We start from the raw sequence: 25281 nt of genomic DNA on the forward strand, positions 1-25281 counted from the left end.
CTTTCTTCCTTTTTCTTCCTTCCTTTCTTTCTTTCTTTCTCTCTTCCTTTTTCTTTCTCTCTTCCTTTCTCTTTCTTTCTTTCCTTCCTTCTTTCTTTTCTTTCTCTTTCTTTCTCTCTTCCTTTATCTTTCTTTTTTCTCTTTCTTTCTCTCTTCCTTTATCTTTCTTTTTTCTCTTTTTCTTTCTTCTTTCTTCTTTCTTTCTTTCTTTCTTTCTCTCCCTTCCTTCCTTTCTTCCTTCCTTCCTTCCTTCCTTTAAAAAACCCTCACCTGTCTTAGAATCAATACTGTAGGGGGCAGCTGGGTAGCTCAGTGGATTGAGAGTCAGGCCTAGAGATGGGAGGTCCTAGGTTCAAATCCAGCCTCAGACACTTCCCAGCTGTGTGACCCTGGGCAAGTCACTTGACCCCCATTGCCCACCCTTACTACTCTTCCACCTATGAGCCAATACACAGAAGTTCTCTGTCTCTGAGTAATCTTAGCTGTTCTGCTTTTAATCTTGAAGTTTCCCTGGGACAAAGTGGTCAACCATTAAATTACTAATCTGTGTGTGTGTTTGCTCAGTGTTGGCCAAGGGAGAGGTAAAAGGTTGTAAAGTACCCAGGAGAGAGAATTTTTTAAAAAGATAATTATTAGGACCTTCCCAACATGGTGATTTGGAACTGTACAGAAGAGAAAATTAATTATTGATTCATATTTTTTAGCTTCCCAAAGAGAGCTCTAGACCGGTTAGATAAAAATGAACTTATCTGTGTTGGTGGGGAAAGGTTTCTTAGTGAGCTGAAAATTAATGTCACTGAGATGATCAGTTCAGGCATTTCCCCTTTCCTACTATTCCTTCCCAGTAAGGTTTGAACAGAAACCTTTCTTTAAGGGGTTACCTCCAGAGGGAGGCCAGAGGGAGTACCTCAGGAAGATTAGTACAATTCATACTAAGGTCAGGTCTGAAAGGGGTAAACATTCCATCCTCCTCATTAGCACCATACTGCCTACCTACCCCTGCACAACAAATATAAATACATGTTCATATATGTGTGTATATATTCTGCATATACACACACATATATCTATCAACATGCACACAGATGTTGTTGTTTATCGGTTTTGGAAGAGAACCAATAACATCATTGGTGATGCCTTGATTTGCACATGAATTGGATTTAAGTGACACGGAGGTGCACAAAGTCATCAACCTCACTCTCTATTTCAGAGTGGTCCAAGTTCAGTGGCAAGACAAAAGTTAGGATGATTGGCTATGGCCCTGGATGCAGTGGGTGATTTTGATGTCTTTGATGTCTAATCAAACTCTAAGCACTCCACAGTGCCTACTTCCAGCATTGTCATGGCTGTTGAAACAAATTGTTCTCATCTCTGCATTCCTTAGGGAAAGACTTCACATCCTTGGGGAAGACATTCCCTCATCACAGCAATGGATTGGAGACCTGTAGATTATCTTCCACCTGGTTTAGCTTACCTGCCAAGATGGTTTCCCCAGTCTGTGGCCACTGTGCTGGTACAGCTTTTGGAAAGAGAGACAAAGACAGAGAGGCAGAAAGAAAGACAGAAATACAGACATCGACAGAGACTGAGAGAAATAACCTGGGGAATTAGGCTTTGTGTAGGAAGTAGCATTTGAGTTGTCTTGAAGAAAGCTAGGAATTCTTTTTTTGTGGATATGGGTTTTATCTTTATGTTATTTTAATAACAAATTTCCACATAAGTTTTCCAAAGTTATATGATTTACATTGTCTCCCTCTCTTTTTCCCTCTCCTCTTCAGGAGTTAATAAACAATTCAGTCTGAGTTACACATGTATTATCACACAAAACATATTTCCATATTATTCATTTTTATAAGTGAATCATCTTATAAAACCAACATCTCAAATTATATAACCAAATAAACTAGTGATAAATCATATGTTTTCACCTATATTTATACTCCTACAGTTCTTTCTCTGGAGGTGGATAGCATTCTTTTTCATTATTCCCTCAGAATTGTTCTGGATCATTGCATTATTGTTAGTATTGAAGTCTATCACATTTGATCAATCCACAGTATTTCAGTTACTGTGTATAATGTTCTTCTGGTTCTGCTGATTTCACTCTGCATCAGTTCACATAAGTCTTTCCAGCTCTTTCTGAAATCATCCTATTCAACATTCCTTATAGTACAATAGTATTTATTCCATCACCATCATATAGCACAATATGTTTAGCCATTGCCCATTAAGGGATATCTCTTTAATCTCCAATTCTTTGCCACCACAAAAAAAGCAGCTATAAATATTTTTGAACAAACAGGTTCTTTCCCATTTTTTTTTAAACCCTTGTACTTCGGTGTATTGTCTCATAGGTGGAAGAGTGGTAAGGGTGGGCAATGGGGGCCAAGTGATTTGCCCAGGGTCACACAGCTGGGAAGTGGCTGAGGTCAGATTTGAACCTAGGACCTCCCATATCTAGACCTGGCTCTCAATCCACTGAGCTACCCAGCTGCCCCCCCCCCCCATTTTTTTTTTATCTCTTTGGGATACAGACCTAGTAGTGGTATAGCTGAATCAAAGGGCATACATTCTTTTATAGCCCTTTGGGCATAATTCTAAATTGCCTTCCAGAATGACTGAATCAATTCACAATTCTACCAGCAAACATTAGTGTCCCAATTTTACCACATTCTCTCCAACATTTATTATTTTCCTTTACTGTCATATTGGCCAATCTGCTATGTGTAAGATAGTACCTCAGAGTTGTTTTAATTTGCATTTCTCTAATTAAAAGGGATTTAGAACATTTTTTCTATGATTATTGCTAGGAAAGGAATTCTCAGAAGTGGGTGTGCTCCAGGCTTGAGAGAATCTTCTGTAGAGAGCTAAGAAGATGGAACGTCATATACAGAGCCAGTCTGACTGTAACAGAGAGAGTGTAAAGAGGACATGAAACAGGATAGCAAGAGAAGGTGAAAGTCAGATTGTGTAGGGCTTTAAATGCTAATCTGAAAATTTTGTATTTGATGTAAAGGTTGCTGGAAGTCAGTGAAGGTTTTTCAAGAAAAGGATAGACTTAGTCAGAACTATATTTTAGGAATATTTTTCCAGATCTCTGTGGAGCATGGACCAGAGAAGGGGGAAAGACAAAACCAGTAGAACAATTAGGAGGCTATTAAAATAATCCATTTAAGGCAATAAAGGCTTGAAGTAGGCTAGAGGCCCATGAGGAATGAGCATAAAACTGATAGAAAGAGATGTGTTTAGAATGATTTGGTCTCCTATTTGAAGAATGTGGAAACAAAGGCCACTAAGGCCAATAAATTATACATAAGGGTCCCTACAGGCTTCATATTGACTTAGAAAATCACATATTAATGTCATCCCTGTTCTATTATATTTTTATTTCTTTTGTCAAGTATTTCCCAACTACATGTCATATTTATCTGGATTAGGCCACACTCAGGCATACTGCTAGCCAACATGGGTCACATATTTGACACTTCTGATTTAGGAGATAAAAATAATAGTTAATTTGTCTATATCATTATAGTCTTTTAATCCTCACAATGGCCCTTTGAGTGCTATCACAGTAGCCATTTTCTAGATGAAGTTCAAAGAGCTTGTGTAATCAAAGAGCTAATGTCAAAGGCAAGAAATGAAAGCATATCCTCCTATTTCCAGTGTTCTGTTCTATTTTATGCCAATTGAAATTACCCAGAGGCTTTTTTTTTTTAGTTCAAAAATATCAATTTGTTAATCTGCTGATCAAAAAAATCTTTAATAAGCCTTGGGATCTCTTCAGTTGGAAATAGATTCTATAGAACTCAAAGCTGGGTGAGAAACTCTCTTGGACAAGAGAGAGCTGAGCCAAACAAGCTCCAGCAACTGGATCAGGCTTCCAGAAGAGGATTTTACTTCCTGTAGGAAAACCAATATAAACCCTTCTGCCATCATCATCATCATCATCATCATCATGTTCCTTCCCAAGACATGCTAAGAGGTTTCCCATTGGGACTCAGGAGACTCTCCCAGGAAGTGGCAGGTCTTCCAGACACCAAGATACTATCTTCTTCTGTCCTGGTGACTGTGTAGCTGATTTAGTTACCTCTTCTGTTCCAGTGGATCAGGTGGTCATTTGGGCTCTGCTCATAATCTCTCATCCCTAACAAAGAAAAAAGATCTAGACAAAAGAAGGGAGGACCCAACATAGCCTCAGGAAGAGGCAGCTTGAGCTTCAGCTCTAAAATCAAACTATTTAAGCTTTAAAATTAAAAGGCTTTGGAGGGAGCCAAGGGAACAATCTAGAATGAACTTTCCTCTATCTACCTGCTGCTTCATTTCCCAGATGCCTGTGCTACTTTAGGACTTCTCTGACCATTTGACCATTGTCTAGGAAGCTCATCATTGGGAACATTATATCAAACCAGAAAGATCCTATTGAATTTGGTACTTACAAGCCTCATCACTACCCTTTGTCTCTCTGATTGAAGGGAAGAGCCACGAATTCCAAAATTTCCATCTAAGGAGGAAACAGTACAGATATCTCATTTCCCACCTGTACTACTTTAATACTTTTGGACTTCTCAGACTTCTCCCTAATTCCCGCACACTGGGGACCTTTCCTCTCCTTTCGATTATTGTCTTTCCCCATTAGATTATAAGCTCCTTGAGGACAGGAACTGTCTTTATTGACTTTCTTCAGATTTTATTCCCAGTGCTTAGTACAGTGCCCAACAGATAGTAGGCACTTAATAAATATTTATTGACTATTTACTGAGAATAGAACTACCAAACTAGAGCCCACAACCTGGAATAGAGGAGATTTGAGGACAAGATTTTCATTACTTGGTCAACTTCAATGACCAGGTTCAATTTGATTCAGTTCAACTTAATAAAGGTTACGATTAAAATTCACTGGAGATCATATCTAAATTTTATAATTATTGATTAAATAGTCAAAGCAGCCCAGAGAAAGAAAGAGAGAAGCACAAGTCACATGTGGTGAGCTAGTTCTTCTAGCCAACTCCTCCAGGTGCTGGCTGAGCCAACCCCCCAACCATATCCTCTCTAGTCCATGGTTCCAAAGGAAGAGAATGATTTCCTATCCCCTCCAGCAATTTATGCTCTTTCTGAGGTCCTTTCCCAAGCATCTCTGACTCAGACCTCAGTCCAGACAAGAGGCTGTCTTCTGGATGCCAGGAGTAACCACAGGGCTTTTAGAATGGCTGCACAGTAAATGTACCACCTCTCCTCTCAGGGTAGACAGAAGGAAGGAGGAATCTACCCATGGCCTCAGAAAGATAAAATCCAGAGCTTTAGCCCTAAGATTTTTTTTTTTTTTGCTTTAAAATCAAAAGGTTGTTTTGGGGGCCAAAAAGGGATACAGATTAACATTAACTTTCCATATTGACATTTATTAAGCATCTACTTGCAAAAAACATTGAGATAGTTATTGTTTATATCAATACAAAAACAACAGTTCCTGCCTCCTGGAAGTTTATTTCAATTATGAGGTTACTTTATCAGCCAGTCAGATTCTAAGGGCTCAGTCGCAAAGAAACAAAAGTGGTATAATAATATCCATCATTTCTATAGAGTTTTAAAGCTTACAAATTGCTTTTGTCACAAAGTTTCTTTGAGATAGGCATTATGAACATTATGTCCATTTTACAGATGAGCAAAATAAGACTCTGAGAAATTAAGTAAGAAGTGCTCAAGCTCAGATCTCTTTTTAAACTGTCACCCCAGTCCTCTTTACATTATATCCCACTGCCTCTTCTAAATAGTTGAAAAAATACTAGTGTTCTAGCATCCTCTTTAGTCCACTATTTCTGTGTGACCTTGGACAAGTCACCATTCTTTCTATCAAGAAAAAAATATTAATACTATATTCTGTGTTTTAAACACAGCCATTAGAAACAATTTTTATTAATTTAACATTATTCTTTATTCAAACATTTCTGTCTTAGAGAGGTTATACAAACTGGTATGGTGTCATCTCCCTTCAGGCCTTCTGACATATCTCTACCCCAAGACAATTTTGGGGTAAGGCAATATTTATAAGAATCTTGAATAAGGAAGATGTCATAATATGTTAAATATGGCTTAGTGTTAACATTAGAACAATAGTCACTCATTCTTCAACTGAAACTACTCGGTTCTTTCTTTGACCACTCCACTCATGGACTGAACTGGTTTCCCAACTAGAATCAATATCTTAATCCTTTCTGATTGAAGTGTGGATCAATGTTGCTACAGAGGATGCGGATAGGCAATGATTTTAACTAGACAAGAGATATTTCTCCTTGGTCTCCTATACGATTTTTTTTGAGATTTCAGACTATTTTCGTTGTCTCCGTTTTAGCTTCTATAAAAATAATAACCTCAGCTAGAATGTTATCCCAGTTTTTAGAGTCTGATTTTGTATTTAAAATAACATGAAAATTGAGTGGTTAGTTATAAGTCATAATAATGTACTCTTGGGGATTAGAAGGAACCTTGGAAAGCTTTTAGTCCAATCAAAAAAAAAAAAAAAGCTTAAGTGAAGGTTCAAGCTGACAGTAAGCATTTCATTCATAGGTACAAGTAACAGTGGTTATAACTTTTAAGGTGTATTTTAGTAATTGTTGGATTTGCCTCTTCTGGGCTGTTTTCTTTGTGATGCCAGGGAGTTTTGCTTGATTCTTTGCACTGACTTGGTCTGATCATAAACACTGTCAACAGAATGACCAATCTAAGTCTTATACTTTTCATAGACAATTGGAACACGGAAGACTAGGAGTTCCATAAGAATCAGAATGCTAATTCCATTGAAAATTGCAATGACACGATATCTACACACATCCTCAATCAGTCTCTGTTACAGGGAAATTATTACATTTTAATGACCTATATCAGGATTGTTCATAGTTATTTTTCAGGAGGGATTCTATTGGGTAGGAATTGATGTGGGGATCATAACCTCCATTAATTTCCACATCCGTCACCAAGCAGAGAGTTTCCAGCTTAGACAAGACTATCTCATGGTCTCTGAAGAATTCTGGAATTCCATCTTCCATGGAACTTTGCACTAGGTAGAGAAGGCTACAGGTGATCTTTCGTCTTTATTTTTTTTAAACCCTTATCTTCCTTCTCATAAGCAATACTGTGTATTGGTTCCAAGGAAAAAGAGGTAAGGGCTAGCTAGGCAACAGGGGTTAATTGACTTTCTAAGGGTCACACTGCTAGGAAATGTCTGAGGTCAGTTTTGAACCCAGGACCTCCCCTCTCTAGGCCTGATTCTCAATCTACTGAGTTACCTAGCTGCCCACTTCTTATTTCTTTTTTAGATTTGTGTATTTCTAAGCTACACAAAGATACTTGCAGAGGATCTGATCTCCTCTACTTCCTTGCAGAGTACCATCTCCCTACAATCCCCCAAGAAAGAACCTCTTCTTATACATTTTCCTTTAGGGAAAACTCAAAGTTTGGAAAAATATTACTTCTTAATAGTTTCAATTGTACCAAAAATGAGGTTATCAATAAACTTCCTTACGTCTCCCAGCTTTAGTTTTCCTAGCTATAAAGTTATACTCAATGGTTTCTAAGACTTCTAACTAGTTTCCTAAATCAGTAATATATACTTTATGAGTGATACAAAGTAAGTGCTATTTAAGGATAGTTCACAATGGGTCAGAAATGGTGAGGGAAGACTTGAAAGGGAAGGGAGGACTTATCTGAAGTATAAGATGGATTTAAATATGAGGAGGAAACAAAGAGGTGCTTCTTGTTGGGAAGAAAGATTAGAGCAAAGATGTAGAGGCAGGAATGGGCAGGGAACATTTGGATTACCCGGAGTAACCCTGTCTGGTTGAAGCAGATGCCTCATCTTGGCAATGAATGAGTCAGTAGTCTAGCTAAAGGGGCTACGACTAGCTAGGTTGGCATTGAGGTGGAGCCCTCCACCATTTTTCCTTCCCATTGTCTTAGGCTTAATTCCAGCAGAAAACTCTTCAGGGAGAGAGCTGAGAGAGAAATCCTGGAGAATATAGTGTCAGACCTGGCAAGTTTTCATATCATCAGAAGGACTGGAGTTGGCAAATCTCAGCTCAAACAATGGCGTGGGTAGCCGAGTTTATTTTCCCACCAGCCTACTAGGATGGAGTCAGAATGGCAAGGAGAGGAGATAAGAGGGGGAAAAAGGAGTAAGAACATGATTTTAGAGTTGATCATTCAGATTTTGCTTAAAGACAATCAGGAAGAAATAAATCCAACCCCCTCATTTTATATTTTTTTTAAGTTGCATAGCTAACTAGTTAGAGAACAAGAATTAGACACCAACTCTAATTCTCGGTCCAATGCTCTTTTCACATCCAAGAAAACTATTTAAAAATAAGATCGAGTTTATTGGGTTGGGTTCAGTATGCCTAGAGGCAGTATGTTAGATTAGACAATTTTTTAATATCCTTTATCATTTCCTGATGATAAAGCAACTCTGATGAAAAGGAGTGAAAGGAGGGGATAGATAGTTAGATGGTAAAATATACTGGAAAGAGGCAAAGGAATGGATAAAGTTTATTCTCATCAGTGAAACTAGAAGTTATTGAACTAGAAAAAATAAGAAAAAGAAATAGAAGAAGGAGGGAGTGATGGGAGAATGGGAAGAAGGAGTGAAAAGTTAGTTGGAGAGAAGTGGAAATGAATGATAGATTTTCTTTAAAAGGCAAGAGAGAAGGAGTAGGGAGGGAGAACAGGGAGAAGAAAGAAGGACAAGTTAGAGGATAAAATAAAGAGAGAAGGAAAAGAAAGGGAAAAGAGGCCATTTGTTTTATCATCATTTTCTCTTTAAATCTGTTTCTCCACCCTTTCCCTTCCCCCCCAACATTCCTCCTGAGAGTTATTGGCTGCTACATCTTTAGTTGGCCCAGAATTATAGTTTGGGATGCCAAAAGCAAACATCTCATCCCAGAAAAATAAAGAGAGCGAGAGCAAAATGGTGCCTATAGGAACAGAGCAGAGCAATCCATCTGGGCACAAGAAACTCTCTGAGCTACTCCAAAGTGGTTCCAGCAGCTGAGAAAGAAAGCCAAGAATTCTGGAACTCCAGCATGAGCCATGGGGGGAGGAGGCACATAGGGCCAGAGCTGAAGGCAACACCTAGGAAAATCCATTCCAGATTTCAGCTCTCAGTCCTGCAGCTGTATGTGAGATTCTCCTGCTCCTGCCTAAAGGCTCAGTTGGGAGGCAGTTGAGTTTCCAGTGGGAGGAGCTAAGGGGGAGAACATCAGCCCAATGCTGAGTGAGTCATATTGGGGAGAGGCAGGCAATGTCTAGGAATGTAGGCATCTGGGCTCACAATGCTCACATGTGGGACTGAGGACAAAAAGCTGGTTCTTTTTTTCCTCTCTGAAGGGAGATCCTGAATCAAAGCAGCAAGAGATTTCTTTCCCATCTGAAAACAAGAATCTTAGAAAAATGTGGCTTGCAGAGACACAGAAGCAGGAGATTTTGAGAGGTCAGCCAGTCCTTTTCTCTGTCCCCAGGAAGGACAACACAATTCATTCAAAGCTGCTTTTTTAACAAAAATGCTCCAGGGTGGGAATTTTCCCTTAACAGCCTATTCCTATAGGTTGTCTCTCTATTCCACAGACAGGAAGTTCTTTACAATATATAGCCCACTTGGAAATGAGAAAAGCTAGGAGAGAGAGAAAAAAAAGGAAGAACTTAACGAAAGCCATGGAAACCTAATGACTACGACAAATATGCACTCTGGGTTAATACTATTATTTTTTTAATGTGGTGCCAATGAGATTGATAGCCAAAGCTATAGTCTGTGACACTCCCCACCAAAAAGAATGTGTTCAATCCTATTCTGGCCAGATCTGAGTGCAAAAAAACTCTATCCCATGCTTGCATTCCTGCCAAAATGGATTCCAAAGATCACCAGAGGAATAAATTATAGCAAGTGTGGATTATGAAGTAGGAGTCATCCTCACTTCTAGGAAAAAAAACAAACTCAAACTGTCAATCCATTCTCCTGATGGTGGTCTAGCACCATCTTTATATACCCAAGAATGGCAGAACTACAAGTAAAGGCAGCAACGTCTTCGTTATCTCACAAGCACCTAAACTAGACCAATCCCCATCCCAACTCTTCTTAAAACAAAGGGGTGGGGGTGGAGAGAAAGAGCTAGGTTTTACTTTTTTCCTGTAATCTCAATCTACTTTATAAATGTTAATATGTTATGGGCCATTTCTGGGAGGTATTAATGCACTGAATATAGCTACATCAGCTGGAAGCATGCAGAAGTATTGAATTGGATTATCCAAGACAATAAAGTGAGTCAAAGAGCCAAGAATGCTAGCAAGAGTATATATGCCTAAAGCATAGAATAGAACAAGGATTTCCTCACAACACTATGAGCTAAGTAATACAAGGATTGTTGTTGTTTAGTTGTTTCCAATTGTGTCCAACTCTTTGTGACTCCTTTTTGAGGGGTAAGGATTCTTGACAAAGACACTGGAGTGGTTTATCATTTCCTTCTCCAGCTCATTTTACAGATGAGGATACTGAGGCAAACACAGTTAACTGACTTGCCCAGGGTCATGATTGGAGTTAAACTCTGATCTTCCCGACCCCAGGTCTGGTATCTATGTGCTATGGCACCACCTAACTGCCCAGTGCAAGTATTATTGGCTTCATTTTTCAGATAAAGACACAGGGGCTCATAGTAGCTAAGTTCATTTAAGATACCCAAAATCACTCTGCTGGTAATAATAAAAGCTGGTGTAAAATTTGTAAATGTTTTTGAAGAAAAAATGCTAGTGGCTGTTAGCTGATGGAAAGAATGTGGTAGGTGGTTAATAAGAAAAATGCACATTAAAACAACTCAAGTTTTACCTCATCCCCATCAAATTGGCAAAGATAACAAAAGACAAAAATGTCAATGTTGGAATTGTGATATGTTATGCTGATGCAGTTTTAATGGAATTATGAATTAGTCCAACCCTTATGGAAGACAATTTGGAATTGACCAAAAAGGAAGCTAGTTAGTACAGTCCAGAGAATGCTAGACCTGGAGACAGGAGTTCAAATCTAGCCTTGGACAATTAATATGTGTGTGACCCTGGGCAAGGCTCAAAGTTCTATCTGCCCAGTTTCTTTATCTGTAAAATGAGAAGAGGGATAACACCTTTCTCCTGGGGTTGTAGAAGGGTTAAAATGAGATAATATTCATCAAACTCTTTGCAAACCTGTAACAAACTATATAAATAAACATCATTATTTAAAATTCATCACTATGAGCAGGATGCTTTCAGAAAAACCTAGAAAGATGTATATGAACTGATGCAAAGTTAAATGAGCAGAACCAGGAGAACATTGTACAGAGCAACAGCCATATCACACAATGATCAACTGTGAATGACTTTAGCTACTCTTAGCAACAAAAAGATCCAAGACTGTTCTGAAGAACTCATAATGAAAAATACTATCCATCTTCAAAAGTATAGCAATCCAAGTATACATTAATCTTGATATTATTTTAAGGTGCTCAAAAAGCTGACTCTAGTATTGCTTATGATTGATTTCTGTAACCTTGAGTTAAATTGAACCTCAACCTGGACAAATTCCTAGCCCTTCCCACAGTCTCCTTTATTTTACCAATAACAATCAATTAACATATGTATCAAGCCCTTAGGCCATAGGGTTCCTGATCTAGGTGTTAGCTCTTGTGTTAGTTAAAATCACCTGGGGTTCTATTTGGAAGGATTGAACCTCAATATAGTGTTTGACAAACTTCTGTGGACTTGTGGGGGTCCTTAAAACTACATTTCCCATGGTCCAACGGGTTTCATGGGTTTCCTGTTTTGGATGACGTATTCAAGGTGAGGGACTGTTTGAAATTAGGGGGAGTGACTTGGAACTTCCTCTTTAGTTACCTGAGCTCGAGGAGAGAGGAAGGTAAATGGCTGAGGTGAGGTTGGAATAGGTTTTTCTTACAGGCGCATCTTCAGTTTATCTCTATCAGCATGGCTTTTATTAAAATACTATTCTTCCTTTTGATCTCGACCATCATCATTTTTAATCACAACACTCTACCTATTGTTTTAGGTTCCAACAGCTTGTATCTCGTGATGATTACCTCATAGTGCCAATGTATCAGACCACTTGCCTTTTCCCTTCCACCTATACTGTTGTAACCCCAATAAAAATAGCAGTATGTCAGCTAAGGGTGAAGCTCTGAACCATCTAAGCTCTTTACCATCAGAGCTTCATCCCAGTGAAGCTCTGAACCATGGAAGCTCAGGACCATCAGAGTTCCTAACCATGGGAGCTCTTATCCACCAGAGCTTACTCACTGTCTGACTACCTTATGCCAGAACTCTCTTTGTATGTCTTAATTCTCACCTCAGGTTCTCTTTCCATTAGTCCTTAACCCATAACCCATTTTCCCTGAGTCCCTGGTTCCCCTTTCTGAGTGTCCTACCCACTAGGAATCTTCTTGAAGTTGGTAGATGGCTTCAAAAAGAAAAACTGATTGAGTTTGTGATCAAAGAATGCTTTTTTTTTTTGCTTTGTTCATTTTTTGTTTATTTTTATCAGTCTGTGTTTTCTTTCACAACATGACTAATACAGAAATATGTTTTGCACAATTGTACATGTATAAACCATATCAAATTGCTTGCCATTTTAGGGTGGGGGGAGGAGAAGGAAGGAAAGAGAAAGGAGAGAATTTGGGAATCAAATTTTTAAAAACCAAATGTTAAAAATGGTTTTTACTTATAATTTAAAAAATAAAATATAAAATTCATCAATAAATAGCAAATATCCTTTGTCATCATGTAATACTGAAACTAGGTTTTTATCCCATAGAGGGCAAAGATAGTAAAAGGTCTCATCTACACAAAAATATTTAGAACAACACTTTCTTGTAGCAAAAAGCTAGAATTAAAGTGGGTGACCATCAGATGAGGGATGGTTCCACAAACTGTAGCATGTGAATATAAAGGAACATTATTACACTGTAAGAAATGATAAATATGAAGAATTCAGAGAAACTTGGGAAGACTTATGGACTGATACAGAACACTTAAAAATAAGCAGAAGCAAGAGAACAATTTACAGAGATAACTACTATAATGTCAAGAAAAGCAATCCTGGAAGACTTCAGAACTCTGATCATTTCAGTGACCAATCATGATTTTAGAAGACTGATGGTAGAATTCACCTCCTATTGCCTGAGGGAGAGGTGTTAGACTAGAGCTGTAGAAGAAGGAATTCATTTTCAGGCAGGGTAAATGTATTTATCTGTCTTGCTATTTGTTACAAGAGAAGGATCTATGGAAAATGACATTAAGGTGGGGAAAAATAACATGAATCAAATTTTTTAACCCTTAATTTCTATCTTAGTAACAACTCTAAGATAAAAGAGCAGGGGCCAGATAAATGGAGTTAAGTGACTTGCCCAGGGACACCCAGCTAGGAAGTTTATGAAGTCAAATTTGAATCCCTGTCCTCCCAGCTATAGGCCTAGCTCTGTATCCACTGTGCCATCTAGTTTTCCTTGAGTCAAACTTTTATGAAAAGAGACTTTGGAAATAGCTCTACATATATTCTCCTTTAAACCTCACACATTCAGATAGAAATCATAGGCATTATTGATTCCATTTCCCAGATAAGGAAAATGAGGCTTAGTGATATTAAGTGAAATAAAAGGAGTCACAGAAGTAATAGTATCAGAGGATGGAATTGTCTCTCTAATGCCAGTGCCTAGGCCACATTGCTTCTAAGGTTCAGAACTCTTAACTCAAATTCATGTCTTCTAACTCCTATCCAAAGTTTGTCCATCTATGTCCTGATTGTGGCACCTTTCTAGGATATGGTCCAGAATAGCCTATGCTATAGACCAGGATGGAAGTCCTTCAGTTCTTTTTGAAATTATCTTTTTTATTTCCAAAAGAACTAGATTCTCTCTCTCTCTCTAGATGTGTAAAAATTGTTAGCACTTGAGCAGTTGCTTCACTTGTCCATGTCTCATTATTCTCATTAATAAAATGAGAACAAGAGTTAAACTTGTTCAGGAGTTCTTAATCTGGGATTCATAGACACCCATACCCCCAAGAAGACTCTGGATAGATTTCAGGATGTTCATGACCTTGTATAGGAAGATAATTACATCTTTCACTTCACAAACTTATAACTGAAATTTATCATTTTCTCCGATTATGAATTAAAAAATTTTTTTTTTCCTGAGCAGGGGTTTACAGATTTAACCACAGTCTCTGAGGTATCTATGACACAGCCAAGTTGAAGAATCCCTGAGAAGAGGTGATCTCTTAGCTCTCCCCTAGGTCTATCTAATATTCTGTGTCTGGTTTAAGGATGGACCAGGCTAAAAACAGGAACAGGGGTTCCTTGGGGGCCCTTGCAACCCAAGAAATCTATGATAGGGTGAGCTAAGCTCTGACCTTTAGCTCCCCAAGGACAAAGCCCTTGACTTCTCTGAATTTAAAGAATCTATGAAAAATTGATATTATAAAGAGATTTACCTTGGAAAGGCATTTCCAGTTTTTCAAAGGAATGAAATTATTTAAAGAAGGTCAACTTTCAAAATGGTGCACTGATAAGCCTAACATGGAAAGAAACATTTTATGAAGTCAAACTCTGGCATAGCTTTAAATTGTCTGAATTGTGGTCTGTTGGGATACTACTGTGTGGCTGGACTAGAATAAAATTGTGCAATAAGAAAAATTTGCCTTGGATGGCCATGGACTTCCCATTTCTAGAACTCCTTTATTCCCTTTTGTTTATTTGTTTGTTTATTTAAACCCTTACCTTCTGTCTTAGAATCAATACTATGTATAGGATCCTCCAAGACAAAATAGTGATAAGGGCTAGGTTATGGGGGTTAAATGACTTGCCCAGGGTCACACTGCTGGGAAGTGTCTGAGACCAGATTTGAACCCAGGACCTTCCATCTCTAGACCTGGCTCTCAATCCACTGAGCTACCCAGCTGCCCCCTCTTTACTCCCTTTTAAAGCTCTATTTTCCCAGTATCCAGGCACCTAGTGATTTCATGCTATCTACTCTGTGCCCAGGCCCATTCCCTACCCTAAATCCTCCCCTTTCCCATCAGATTACCTACATCATAAAACCATGAGATTTAAATTTGAAAAAACTGAGGGAGGCCTATTGTTATGGATTAAGTTGTGTAAGGGATAAAATTAATATGGTTTGACTAAAATATATAAAGTTATAAATAATATGGTAGTTGCCGATTCAAAGTATTATTGCTCAAAGTCAAAATGATTTGAATAGCTTTTATTTACGAAAGAGGTGGAAAGAGTAAAAACAGAGAAATACAAAAGGGTAGAGAAAACATTAGCCTATCTAACTAAATATTATTTCTGTGCTCAACTCAGCCAGGACTTGTTGACCTTCAATAGGAATTAAACTCTCTACAGAAGACAGGAAGGGAAAGCCAGCCATCCACTCACCCAGGATTCCTCTAAAAGGCAGGTCAAGAAGATGGCTCGAGTGACTCCTGAGGCCAACTTTCTTCACTGGGCAGACCTCCTTCTTGAAGCTGACCTCCTTCTTGGAGTTGTCTTCCCTCATCCCAGAAATTCAGGGCCTTTTATAGTGGCTTCTTATCCCTTCCCCTTTTCACAGGGGCCAATCACAGCTTCCAAACTGTCCAGCACTGCTCAGGGGGGCAGTGTTTGTGGGAACCACTTCTTACCTTCTAGAGAGGTGAAACTCATCAAAAGAGCTCACAGATTCCTGGCTGAGTGAGGTGTGAATTCTCATTTCCTGGCTGATTGAGGTGAAAGGGTGGAGAGCTCCTCCACCTAGTACTAAGTAGAGTGTTCAAGCTTTTGTTCAATTCAAAAGTAGATAAAGGAGAGTTAATCCTGGTCTTCACAATTTGGTGAGGTACTAAGTAGGGGTACTTAAGTTTTGGTTAACCAAAGTGTTAACTCAAAATAGACAAAGGGAATAAAGGATTCCCTTTCACAAGGTAAACTGGGAATGCACAAAGAGAACAAAGAATTCTCTTTTACACTTGCCTCATTATGTCAGGGTAATAGAGTGCTGATCCTGGAGTCAGGAAGGCTCATCTCCCTGAGTTCAAATCTGGCCTCAGACACTTCCTTAGCTATGGGACCCTTGACAACTCACTCAATTTTGTTTGCCTCATTTTCTTCATCTGTTAAATGAGTTAGAGAAGGAAATAGCAAATCACTCAGGTATCTTTGCCAAGAAAACCCCAAATGGGATCACAAAGAGTCAGACATGAGTGAACTACAAAGTCCTGCTTCTCATAGCCCTGCCCTTCAATTTGTTTGGCTAGTAAGGAGAGATGGATTTTTTAATGAGCCATCCAGTATGAATAATGGCTCATGCTGATATTCAATTAATTGATTAATAAGTACTTACTAAGCACCTTCTGTGTGCCAGTGCCAGTACCATAGGTGTTAGGACACAAAGACAAAAATGAAAGTCTCAAGAAATTTATATTCCCTCAGACAAGTTGGGGCCAGGGTTAGAGGTGAGGTTCAGGCAAAAGTGCAGCCTTAGAACACAGTGAAACTGGCTCCCCTCTCTTACACTCCTCTATCAGGCAGAGAATCTTTCATGGACCTCACTCCATCCCTCCTGGCCTGTTCCAACTACCCAGCTGTGCTTAGAACTCTAACCTTCAAGCCAGTGCTTCAGCTGTAACATTTGTTTTAGGCTATTTGCAAGCTGCCCTCAAGCCCAGGTCCTGTTTTGGTTAAAGCAAATATTTGCAATGCTTTAACACCCATAAATTAAGCTGATGTTTTAAAAGCTCCAAGAAGTTCGTCCTTTGTCCAAACTCAGAAGGAGTGGCAAGATCAGAAGGCTTTTTTTTTTGCAGTCATGATCCCTTATGCAAAGCCTCTCGCTTCCTCCCTGGACACCATCTGGAAGAGGATGTCACCACATTCACTTCTTTCCATTCTCTCGTTAAACAGTGATCATTTGAAGAATAACGCTTGGATGTCCGCCTCCAGAGAAAGAACTAATAAATAGAAACACGAAGGCATCGTTGACATACACATATTTTTTTGTCAAATGATGCCTTCTCTAGGGCAGGGAAGGGAGGGAGAGATGGAGATATCTGGGACTACTAATATAAGCAACAAACAAATTAATTAATCAAAAGAAAAGGTGAGGTGAGACACTGTATCATGGAACCTTGCCATGGCCTTGTTCTTTGTGGAGCAGAATTGCTTTATCTCTCACTTGATCCAAAGAAGTTTAGGTGCTGATTGACTCTAAAGAAGACCCATGGTTCAGGTCACCCTAGGATGGGGTTTCAATGCTTTTTTTCAGACCCAAGAATCATATGATCATAGGTTTGGGATTAGAAGGGATTCTAGTTGTAGTTCTTAACCTGGGGGTTCAAGAGCCTTTTTTAAAAATGATGATAACATGTAAAACCCAGGGGAATTGCATGTTGGCTATGGGATGGGGGTGGGAGGATGGGAGGGAAATAATATGAATCATGTAACTATGAAAACGTTTTCTTAATTAATCAATAAAATTAAATTTAAAAAAGTAAAAAAATAAAAATAAACATGGCAATAACTATATTTCAATACAATTGACTACCTTTGTAATGCCTGGTATTTTATTTTGGGGCTTTGTTTTTTTTTTGGCACTTACCTTCCATCATTACTGTGTATTAGTTCCAAGGCAGAAGAGCAGAAAGGACTAGGCAAGGTATCTAAGACTACATTTGAACCCAGGACTTCCTATTATAGGACTAGCTCTCAATCCACTGAGCCATCTAGCTTTCCACCCTTTATTATTGTTATTTATTATTATCTGCTTCTTGGAGAGTAAATTAAGCATTCCAACAGCCCTGTCTCCCCACTACAAAAAGCTGGTGGACCTGCTTACCTTTCCACCTTAAAAGATTATTCCATCAGGCTCTATTAAAATAAAGGACTCTTCGGGGCAGCTGGGTAGCTCAGTGGAGTGAGAGTCAGGCCTAGAGACAGGAGGTCCTAGGTTCAAACCCGGCCTCAGCCACTTCCCAGCTGTGTGACCCTGGGCAAGTCACTTGACCCCCATTGCCCACCCTTACCAATCTTCCACCTATGAGACAATACACCGAAGTACAAGGGTAAAATAAATAAATAAATAAATAAAGGACTCTTCCCCTCCCCACACACACATACACAATTGTCAGGCCACCTCACCACTAATGAAATCTTCCTAGTGACCCAGATTCACAATCTTTTTTTTTTTCCCCAAAAAAATCCCTTTACTTTCTGTTTTAGAATACATTGGTGCCAAGACAGAAGAGTTGTAAGGGCTGGCCAGTTGGGGTTGAGTGACTAGCCCAGAGTCACACAGTTAGGAAGTGTCTGAGGCCATATTTGAACCCGGGGCATCTTCCAACTTTAGGTCTGGCTCTTTATTTACTAAGCTATCTAGCTGTCCCCCAAAATTCACAATTTTAACATCATCCTTAACTCTTCTTCCTCCACTCCCATATCCAATGAGTTGCTGAGTCTTATTGGTTCAACCTCTACCACATCTCTTAAATTAATTCCCTTCTTCCCATTTGCCTGGCCTTAGCTCTCATCACTTCTCATCTAGATAATTATTTATAGCCTCACAATTAGACTTGCCTTTTCCATTCCCTCTCCACTTCCCTCCTTTCTCCACAGAGCTGCCAAAGTAATCTTCCTAAAGCATTGACCTGACCGTGTTACTTCTCTCCTCTAAAATATTTAGTAGGCTCCTCATTCCCTCAAGGATAAAAATACAATTTCTTTTGTTTGTTATTGAAAGCAGCCACAGTCTTGATTCCTCCTAACTTTCTAGGCTCATTACACAGGATTGCCCTCTGGTAATCTCCTCTGCAGCCAACCTGGCCTATTTTCTGGATCCCAGATTCCATATTCCACTTCCCAGCTCTAAGTCTTTGCCCAAGTCTCCCCCTACCCTGTCAGAGTACAGTTCCTCCTCCACCTACTCATTAGAATCTTTAGATTCTTTAAGGATAAATCAGCTCATGTTCCATCTCCTACAGGAAGCCTTTTCTGATCTGAACACTTATTAGTATTTTCTCTCTCCTTAAATTCTATCATTTTGACTTGTCTGTTTAAATATTACTATCATGCTACTGGAATGTAAGCTCTTAGAGGATAAGGATGGACTTTTTGTATCCCCAGAGCCCAACAAGGTGCGTTGTACACATAGCCAGGACTTCATAAATATCTGTTGGGTATTTATTTATGTCTAATACAATTTCTGCCTGGGCCCATTGCCCTCATGGAATCAGGGAGCGAATCCATCTTCTCCTGGAGAGAACTTCATAAAGTCCCATTACTGGATACATTTTGGTCCTTCTGGGAAACCACTCAAAACCCGACATTTCTTTAATGAGAGCTTTAACATCAGTAAATGCTAATAATAGTTCCAAAGACTGGGTCCCCCTGCTTTCCCCAGTGGTAGCATTCAAAGATTTTCCCTTTTGGTAACCAAATTGTTATGTCTGAAACCTAGTTGATTTTTCCAGACAGCCTACAGAGCTCCTTTCACTGTGGTGACACCCACAGCCCTGTTGAGAGACAGTCGAGTAAATAGTAGAGATTATCTTTGAACTTGAAAGTCAAGGACAGAGCACCAGACAAAATCTGTTGTGTCTGAGAAAGGGACAGAATACATTGCCATGGTACCATTTCTTGGTTCAGTTCTGTCCCTTCCCTAAGGGGTTGGGGACCCCTGGGTTCTCTCCCTTCCTAGGTTCTCTTAGCACAGAAGAAATCGATGTCAGGAATAAAATTTTACTTAGTTTCTGTTTTTTTCAATTGCTGAATGACAACGCAGTCTGATGGAGGGGCACCAATATCACAGATCTGGGAGTAGAAATACCCTTAAACTATCAAAGAATCATTGAGTCAGAAGAGAATTCAGGAAGCACTTCTTGTCCAACTCCCACATTCATTCATTTTACAGAAAAAGAAACTGAGGCAGGCAGAAGGTGGCATAATAGATAGTGTGCTGAGCCTGGAGTCAGGGACACTCATCTTTCTGAGTTCAGATCTGGTCTCAGACACTTACCAGCTATATGACATTGGGCAAGTCAGTGAACTGTGCTTTTATCTCAGTTTCCTCATCTGTAAAATAAAGTGGAGAAGGAAATGGTAAATCATTCTAGCATCTCTGCCAAGAAAGCCTCAAACAGGATCATGAAGAATCAGAAATAATTGAACAACAATTTTTTTTTTATCAATTATGTGATTGTAAGCAACTTGCTTAATTTCATAGAGGTCCAGAAAAGCCATCACTTCAGAAGTTGTCCTTATATGAGAATTCAATGTATTAGAGTAATATAAGATCCCAGATTTGGAGATCATTTAGTCTGACTTCTATCTTCTGTTTTACAAATGAGGAAACTGAGGCCCACAAATGACTTTCTTATTCAGTGAAATGGGAATGATAATATTTAGAAATAGATATATTTTTAAAATTATACTATTTCTATTTTTAAATAGAATATTCTTTGTTTTACTTTTTAGGTAGAATTTTTAAAATTCTATTTTTATTTTTAAATAGAATAGATAATACTTTTTTGGTTTTTAATAGAATATTCTATTTTTAAATAGAATTTTATTATGTATAGAATAATGTTACTTATTTTAATAGAATAGAATTGTTGTATAGATTTTATTTTTTTATAGAATTTAATTTTTTATAGAATTTTAGTAGAATAATATTACTTATTTATTATGTATAGAATAATATTACATACCTCACAGAGCTGTCATGACAAAAGTGCTGTGTCAGTCTTAGAGCTGTATAAAAATGAGTTGCTTTTCTTGCTCAGCCATGGATTGTAGTAGATGACCTCTCACATCCCTTCCGATTCTTACTCTGTGGGAGGCTGAAAAGCAGCCTAAGAGCCCTCGGCCACTTACCAGGGAAATCAAAGGGGAAGAAATGGTACTCAGAGGAGGTCTAAGAAGACTAAGCCACACTTTGACCATTTCCCAATTTTTCCCAGAGTCTGCCCTAGTTGGGAGCTCTTTCCTTGCTTCTCTGAGAATCTGCTGAGTTAAATCTGCCCGACTTGCACACCTCGGTGCCTCCTAGAGCTAATGATGGTGGCTTTAGCTCCCCTGGTCGCCGTGAGACAAGGAGGACTAAGCACTCTCAGGGAGCAGCAACTACTGAGGCCAAAGACCAGAACGATTTCCTTAGAGCTCTTCATTAAAGGATGGAGGTCTCACCTGGCTGATTGCCAGTGCTTTTGGGAAAAGTCCCTCCCTGTTGTGTTTTTAGCAAAAAGGATGAACTGAAAAAGCTCATCCCTTTGGTGCTTTTATAACGTATCCTTGAGTTCTCATGCTTTATCTCTTATTCCTTTTATTCCTGGTCCTGAAACCCAGGAAGATTTGAGTTCAAATCCAGCCATAGACTCCTGTTGATGGTGTGATTCTGGATCAGTTTCCTCCTCTGTTAAATGGGGAAGATAATAACATCTACCTCCCTGAGTCATTATGAGGATCAAATGAGATAATATTTGTGAAGCACTTTGCAACCTTTAAAATATTATCTAAGTGATCATTACCATTGTTATTATTATTTATCTAAGACTTTACGTTATCCTGATATCTTGAATCCAGCACAAAATTCCTGTTTCTTTGTGTAATTTCTTACACCATTTTAGAAAACTTCTATGTGGTACCCAGGTTCATATCTATTTGTTCTCTTCTAACTCTAGGTTCAAAGAGAGTTTCAGCCAAAGTCCCCTGGAGGAGCTTGATAAGGAAGAGACCACTTTTGTTTGGGGTTTGGGGGAGGGAGACCCAGGAATGCAAAGGAAACCCCTGAGAGGAGCCTTGAAGGAATACGAAAACTTCCATGGGGGGGAAATGAGGATGGAGGGTTTTTAGGGGCTGTAGATGGCCTTTGGAGAGGTAGGAGAGGTGGGTATACTGAATTCAGGTGATAGCAATCCACATTGGCAGCACCAAGAACATTTAAATAGATGATGCTGTGGATAGAGCATTGGACTTGGAGTCAGAAAGACTCAAGTTCAAATCCAGACTCTTACTAGTTGGATGACCCTAGGCAAGTCACTTAACCCTGTTGGCCTCAGTTTTCTCATCTGTAAAATAAGATGGAGAAGGAAATGACAAACCACTCCAACATCTTTGCCAAGAAAAATCCTAAATGGGCTCACAAAGCGTCAGATACAACTGAACAACAAAAATGTTATGTATCTATATTTGGGTCCCTGGAACATCTGTAGGTCCTTCATCTATTCAAAACTATTACTAAAATGAATCATTTTCCTCTGAAGATCCCAACCAACAAGCATCAATCACATAACATTTTAGCCATAAAAAAAAGAATATTTACTTAAACTAGAATGCAAGGTAAATAGTAAGAAATTAAAAGAGGCAGGGCAGGTAGGTGGCTCAATGAATAGAGAGCCAGGCTTAGAGATGGGAGGTCCTGGGTTCAAATCTAGCCTCAGAAATTTTCTAGTTGTGTGGCTGGGCACATCAATTAACCCCAGTTGCCTAGCTCTTACCACTTTTTTTTGCCTTAGCACTAATATTTAGTATTGATTCTAAGAAAGAAAGAGTTAAAAAAAAAAAAGGCAACAAGCCCAAAGGCATTATAGTAGTATATAAAAGCTTGGGATATGGTTATTAGAAGCTCTGTATTCATAATCCCACATTTTTTTTTGTGACCTTAGACATAGTACCTCCATTCCTTATCTCTAAAATTAGAAGATTCCCTTTCTAAAACTAGAGAGAGCCACTCTCTCATTCATTTTCCAGAGTCACCTTCTCCCAGACCTCCAGGCTCAGAAAAAAAGTGGGTAAATTCATAATTTCATAGATTTTGAACTAGGAAAGACCTCAGATCATTTAGTCTGATGATATCAAAGTAGGGCCTCTAAGTTGTACTTAAGGATCCCTGAGGGCTGCGTATTGACTCAAAAACCTCATATTAATATTATTGATGTTTTATTGTATTTTTATTTATTTTGTTAAACATTTCCCAGTTACATTTTAGTCCGATTTGGGCAGTTCTTGGGCAGTTGAAGGCCTCACGAGCACTCAGGCAGATAATTTGTCACCTCTAATTTAGTCCAACCTTCTCTTTTCACAAATGAGAAAATTAGAAAAGATGTCTAGAACCAGAAAGGACCTTAGAGATCATCATCTCCAACCTGCTCATTTAACGGGAAACTGAAGTCAAAAGTATTCAGTTTTAAGGAAGGTCACACAGGTTGTAAACAGCCAATCTGGGCCATGAACCTAGATCCTCTAGTTCCCTTTGTTTCATGTTGCCCCTGTGTTCTCGGAATTTTACACTCTTGGGCAATTTTGCCACCTCTCAATTAACCTTCTCTCTCCCAACAAAAAAAGGAAGGAAGATGCCTAAGCCACTCACTAGAGTAAGGAGAGAACATCTTGGAATCATTAAGATAGCTCCCACTGTTCCCATGGCTATTCCACATGACTGGTTTACTGGTCATCTGCCTATTCAGGGCAGCCACCTGGTCATCCACATGCCCCTCCTGACAACTTGCCTTTGAACATGAAGAGTTGCTTCCCTTCCAAATTCTGGCTTTGTCCTATGTCTCTGCTGTGAACTTCCCATGTCCCATCTCTTTCACATCCAGCCTTTCAAAAGGCATAAGAATCTACCCTGGCTGGTCTAGGACAAGCTCTGAGGAGACCATCCCAACTCCTACTTGCCATGATGGCATCATGGCGGCTACAACTAGTGGCTACTCCTTCTTCTTTGAAGCCCCTCATAACCAAAGGGAGATGGGAGTAGAGAAGAGACTAAACTAAGGCCAAAGCCCTTTTCCCCACCCTAGACCCCCTCCCCAAGCATCTCCTTCTCCAAGGCCACTCACTTTCTCCTCCAGAGTGAGATATTTCCATCTTGGATGCCAACTAACTCATAGTTTTATACAAGTTTGAGAAGGCAGGTCCATGTCCCTCGGCCAATCAGGACTGATTTCCTTTTACCCTAGGATGTGTCTAGGATTCGTTCACACCAAACAAACAATCAAGCCAAGTTCTCACCTGATAAATGTACCAGGGTATGGCATCTCATTACTTACAGTTGGTAGGGTTGGGATGACTGGATTAATGTGTTCTATCATCCCCATAATTTCTATTAGATTAAAAGGAGAGCAGAAGAAATCTGTTTCCCTAGAACACCAAAAAGTCTTATATTCCTAAAACCTCAAAGCCTCCCTACTTCTTAGGGGAAAGCTGAGGTTCAAGAAAGGACACCTATCAGTACATATTCCTACTACCCTTACAGTTAGGGGAACATGTGGACAATCCAAAGATCACAAAGTCTAAGCTATAATCTACACTATCATCATTTCTACCCAAATCTGGTTATTAGGTATGTGCTGTTTATTAAAGAAGGAGGACTTCAGCACCGAACAAGCTCTATGTCCCTGAGATTAAGATTTTTATAGTCTGCCAAATGAGCGTGCCAGGCAGTCTGATGCTTCATTATGGCATGGAGATCACCTAGGCTTTTGAAAATTATACCAGCAGAGCATGAAACTTTGGCAGATTCTACTATGCTGGAAAGGCTTCAGGTAAAAAGAGAGGGTTATAACTAGGACAGGGTGACCAGAATTCTGTCCAAGGACACTGACATTTAAAAGGATACCCCCAAATAATTTAACAAGTACACTCCAGCAAGATAGAGACCATTTTAACAACAAATTCTTCCACCCAGTCAACTGAATTTGTCTTTTTTCTTTTATTTGATTCACATCATGAATTTCAAAGTTGATTTGAGGGCACAAGTAGCTGCTTGCCTAAGGCATGATTCTGGTTGCTTGTCCCAAATTGCCAGTGTGACTAGTGGCTCTGAGTACAAACCTGACAATAGACTGTCTATTGTCCACTAAGAACAGAGAATCATTAACAGAAAGTCAACTGCTAGGTGATGAATTCCTTGGCTATGGCAACTCATAAAACTGCTTATTAAGATCTATACATATACCCTTTCAAGCAAGTGAAAAAAAAAGTGATTTCTTCTCCTTGGAAACATGGAATACAGAAACTGTCACTCGATCAAGTTAGTCTGTAAAATAGCAGGCGATAAAGACAATATAGTAGAGTGGAAAGAGTATTGGATTTGGGAAAGAGCTGGATTCAAATTCTTTCTCTGCTATTTGCTACATGCATGAACTTAACAATCCAGTTAGCTATCCAAGCTTCAGTTTTCCTCCTTTGTAGAATGAAGGAATTGGAGTAGATCATCTCTTAGG

Source organism: Gracilinanus agilis, chromosome 2 (assembly GCF_016433145.1).
Source record: "Gracilinanus agilis isolate LMUSP501 chromosome 2, AgileGrace, whole genome shotgun sequence".
Taxonomy (NCBI): Eukaryota; Metazoa; Chordata; class Mammalia; order Didelphimorphia; family Didelphidae; genus Gracilinanus; species Gracilinanus agilis.